Here is a 5,711-nt window from a genome sequence, read left to right on the forward strand (position 1 = left end):
TTTAAACTGTAGGAGTTAAATGTACCCTACATTAACCCCTTCACTACAAAGTAATCTCCCCAGAACTGAAGAAAATTATCTGGAGGTAGGGAATCAGTTTAACACATCACCAGACTGAAGAGGCTAATCAGTCAATCATTTGAAGTGACACTTTGCTTCTTTTAAAGGAATTTTCATATTTTGTAGCTATGGTGCAACTATTTTCTATGGACTGGAAGCTAAACCAGGTGTCAAAACCAGGTAATTATTTTTGAATAATTGATGGAAACTGTTGGGATGAAAGGAAGTCTGTTATGTTTAATAAGATTGTAACAATGTTAAGAGTCTTAACTTTGATAGTTGTGTGGCTAGTTACCAAGCTTGTAGCCATATTTCACTCTCATGGTAGTACCTCCCAGGGTTGATGTTAAAATAAGTGTTGTTGCCCTATATCGGCTCTTGAGGAAAATACACAAGGGTAATTATGACCAATGGTTATTGGTGAAAAAATATTTAACTTAATGTAAATTCCAAACTTAACAGTAAATGTTATTATAGTTACTTATATGTTAAAAGTAAAATGTCCTTTGTGCCAAATGTTCTTTTGGGCAAAATTTTTAAATGTTGACATGCATCTACTGTATATATATTATCCCTGAATAAGATGAAATGATACAAAAGCTATTTGTACAACAATAAAGCCATTGCCATGAAAGCTGCTTGGTTGTTTCAGTCTTCACCATACCAGATACTATACTGTGCTTCTTTTTTGTGGTGAAAAAATTACATGCTTATGTTATTGTTCAGTCACTAATTTCCACATGAGATGTAAACATTATTGTACACACTACTGTTATTTTCATATGAATAACCGTGCCTGGTACTACTGCTAATACATACTACCACTAATCATCATCATCATCATCTGGTCGTCCTTTCCCTCCCTAGGGCAGGGTGAGGAGTAACAATGTTGAGACATCATAATAATAATAATAATGATAATAAGGAAAGGCAGAGACTCTGAAAGTAATACTAAAATCTCAATTTATTGTGCACAGTCTAAGCTGCAAGCACATAAGTCTCAACTGCATTCTTTCATTTATTATCTTATGGCTGGAACAACTCTAGTACCCGTATTCTATTGCAACTACAGTACCCTCGTGTCCAGTCTGCGTTTGTCCATTACTGTTCACATCCAGTATGGTTGGCAAAAAAAATAAAATAATTTATTACTGTAGTATGGACTTGTTGGGCTAGTACGGATTGGCCGCGCAAAGTGGGCCAAATCCGAGGAGCTCTTCTCTAGTACTGACATGCTGCGTCCAGTACTTCTTCCCCCCCCACGCGCGCAGGAAGATGGCCAACACCAAGGAAAATTTTCCCTAGTACTACCACACCAGTCCAGTACGTCTTCCTCATGAATCATGACGTGTGCCATTCAAATTGCAGTACTGCTGTCACGTGAACACACCCCGGCTTTATGATTTATAAGGGAGTTTGAGGCAGAGAGGCCTCCTCAGGATCCTGAAGACCCTCCTCCAGGGGGTCAGTAGGACCTACAGCTTCAGAAATCCCTCCCTCTTCCCCCCCAAGCCCATCACCACTCAACGGTTGGTAAAATCTTACTTGTGTCAAAATGTAGTTATGCTGAATTTGGGGGGGACTTTTTTGAGGCCTGTCTGACATTATTAATTTTTCCCATAAAATGTGTTGTTTGTGCAGTACGGATTTAGTCCAGTACGGTAGTGCTGCCTAACAAAAATACCGTACCGGACGCGAGGGGACTGTATGTCAGACAATCTTATTCAAACGAGACTGCAGATGCCTAAATGTTAATAATGATACTGTAATATTAACTTTCCCATGGTCAGCACAACTCCAGCATTCTATTCTAGCTGATGCTAGACAATTTAATCATCATCATCATCATCATCCTGACCTCCTTTCCCACCCTAGGGCAGGTGAGGAGTAGCAACATCCAGACAGCCCCAATTTTCCCATTCCAATGGGCCATGCTTCCATTTACTCACCATTGAAGCCCACGGAAACCTGGCTCTGTCTGATACGCCAAAAACATTCACCACGTTCTCTAGCTTCACATGGATGTATCTGACAGTGAATCCAGACGCTGTCACGTTAAAGTGGGGGTGCCAAATTCCTGATCATGTGCTTCTCCTCACAATATTCATCCAGCCAGCTCGATCTCTTGTCAGTCTCCTAGCCTCACCGACTTCCAAACCTCTCTTCCTCATATACTCATCCACCATATCCCTCCACCTTCTCCTTGGCCTACTTCGCCTCCTCCCCCCTTCAAATTCCCTCAGATATGCCTTTTTCACCATTCTATTATACTTTCTCTCCACATGACCATACCATCTCAGTACACTCTCTTCAATTCTGGTGTCCACAAACTTCCTCACTCCACATCTTTCACGAATCACATCATTTTGTACCCTATCCACTCTCTCCACTCCAAATACATTCCTCAGCAGTCCCATCTCCACTGCTGTCACTCCTGACTTCATTTTCATGCCACACCAGTTTCACATCCATGTTAAAGTTGGCACTAACACTCCTTCGTGAAGCCCCGTGCAGCTGCAACACTCAAACCTGTGTTTCTTATCAGTGCCTTCATTGCACCAGCTACTTTTCTTTCTTGTGTCACTCTACTTTCCACTTCTTTTGCACATTTTCCTCTCTTTTCTATCTCTGTACTGTGGTATTTGAACTCTCTCACCAGTTCCAGTCTCTCTCCATTCATTGTAACATCAGACTGGGGGTCACCTTCTCTCTCAATAACCATCACTTTACTCTTTTCTACATTTACTCTCAAGGCACAACACTCGCAGACATCAACAAAACTTTGCACTTGTCTACCAAGTTCTTGTCCGGTATTTGCAAGTAGTACTGCATCATAAGCATACAACAAATCTAAGATATTCCATTCATCACCATTCATTACCAATGCTATCCCCCTCTCCAGTTTAAGCTTAAACTGAGTAGTAGGCATCTAAGAGAGCTAAATGAAAGTATATGATCAGCATCACCCTAACCCAATACTGCACTCCAGTAAAAAAAAAAAAAAAAAAAAAAATGAATTGCAACAGGAAGCCCAGGTACAGTTGGAGACAGAAGTTTGCCTCAAATTTTACCCTTTCTTACTTTTTTCTAGGGGCTAATATTTCTATGTTAGGATAGGCCTTGCACGTTTCTCTTCTCACACGATGTGGCCAAGAAAAAAGGTGACAGACATGCCCTAAATGTGAAGCAAACACAGTGAAAAAGTAGGTGAACTTTTGTCTCTGAGTGTACAAGCATCCCTCTTCCTGTGCCACAAGAGATGAAAGGCTAGTGGATATATTCAAAGTGGCATAACAGACTTCACAGATTTTTTTTCTTTTCCCATGATATATTTTGCATATAAATCAACATACAGTATTTTTATATGTTCAGCTGTACCCATACCAAATGCTTCCTGGTGCAGGCAGGGGCGCGGTAGCTCAGTGGTATAATGTCGAGCCCGTGGCTGGGGGGTAGCAAGTTTGAGCTTCACCCGGGGCTACCACTGCCAGGAGGGGTAGCTCCCTCCTGTAACCTAGTGGGGCTATAAGGCCTTTGGTGCCTAGCTCATGGAATTTGTTTCTCCATTTCCTGGTGCAGGCAGGAGCTGTGTATCACTGAAACTCACACAAGTTCTTGCCCACACCTGCCTGCATCCAGAGGGCCACTTGTATGGATTACAGTGATGCAAAAATCCCACCCACACTCTCCCGCACCAGCAAGCAGCTGCTGTTAATGTGGCCTTACTTAGGTTATGTAGCTTTTTCATACAGAATACTGATGTGCAATATATAGAATCAATTGCTGTGGAAGTGGCATTAAAAGGCTTCCTATACCACTTAAAATATGGCTTTAAGTGCAGCCCTGCAGCCCCCTACCATTACAAAGAGAGGAGGTGCCAGTTCCTTACTACCAATCCTTTTAGTTACTTTTACAATATGCAGAGAACATGAGACATTCTTTTATCCTACATCCTCAGGGAAATGGAAACAAAGAGTTCAATACATCATACTTTTATATGAATATAAAAAAGCACCCATTACTGTAACAGGACAGGAAAATACTGTACCTACGAATATGACCTTCTCTATACAGGCAGTCTTTACTGCAAGTCAGGAATGTGTTCCATAATATCACAGCTTTTACCATACAAATTTTACTGTAAATAAAGGACAAGAGCAAATCATCTTTGTAAGCTGCAATGGAATTTTTAAAGACAAGTTTTCTGTCATTTACCACACACATACCCTGTACTGTACTGGCAAAAAAGAACATCGCAAACAGTACCTATGATGATTATTTATGAAGTGGCATTTATTACGCTGGGTGGTAACCATATAACCAAATTTTGGCGCCTGGTGGTTTAGTGGGTAATTATTGTGCTCCAATTGGATTGAGATGGTGAAGGTTTATATCCAAGGGATGGTTGGGGTTTATTGCTCACGTAATGCCACTCAGGGATGAGTGAGTCTGGTCACTCTCATCTTAAATGTCAGGACCAACTGCCTAGCCGCGGGCTCCTACGCTCCTCATATGGGGCAACACAGGATTGAATGATGGATGGATGGATTCACTCAACAATAAATACACTCTTGGCAAACTATGGTGACAGTTTTCTATAATACTTTCTCCAAACCTGTTTGATGATGATGATGATAATGCTATGACCCCTGGAACACAGATGTGAATCTGATTGATTGCAGAAATCTTGGTGCTGTCAGAAATCTTCTGTTAAGAAGTCTGAGATGATTTTGAAGTACTACTCACTGCAAGACTGAGATGCTCAAGGTGGTCAGTGGCAATTACATTGAGGTTATAGGGGGATATGTGTGTCATGTTTTTGTGCTTTACTGAAAGTCCTGTACTAAGTACTATACACTTGCAGCTGATTTACACATCATGTATTTTCTTTTTGCCAGCTTTTGGCATTATGAAGCTACAACTCATACAGTATTGTGTAACTAACCTCTTAAGGCAGCATTGAACATGCACACTCTGACAGCACACATTCAGCTAGTGAGGCAATCACACAAGTACACAACCTGTGGGTCCCTTATCCTTGCCTGACAACTATACAATCAGTACATTATTCAAAACCAAAGACTGAAGTTCACATTTTCATCTACTTATCTACAGGTACTGTACTAAATTATGGAATATTTCAGTCATACTTTTCCCAGCAATGCATACACCTGAGAATTTTATTCCTTAACTAAAAGGAAACCCTTGGAGATAAGAAGACAGCTAATACCTTTTGATCCCACACAACTTATATTCTACTTTAACCCCTTGAATCCAGATAATGTCACTTCAATTTATTTCTGCCACCCCAATTTGTCATTTTAGCATTTCAACTTTGGAAAGGCCTCTCATACTGAAGGGCTTTGTTAAGGTTACATATAACCCCTCCAGTTTGAAAAACTCACCTGAAGGTGAAAAAAAACTGTCAGATGGCAAGAATAAAAATAAGGGAGATTCTCAGGCTTAATGGGGTAAAGACAACACCAGCGTTATCCTACAACAGCCAATGTTACATAGAATAACTGCAAGACTTAAAATACTTTGATAATTTTATATAACTCTCACTACTCATACAAAGACTGCTTCATAAAATTTTCAATGATCCTCCAAATATCATCTTTTATAACAAAAACTACACATACTTCATCATC

Source organism: Coenobita brevimanus, chromosome 74, assembly GCF_032717465.1.
Source record: "Coenobita brevimanus isolate Jiangsu-jjx chromosome 74, ASM3271746v2, whole genome shotgun sequence".
In the NCBI taxonomy this organism is placed as follows: domain Eukaryota; kingdom Metazoa; phylum Arthropoda; class Malacostraca; order Decapoda; family Coenobitidae; genus Coenobita; species Coenobita brevimanus.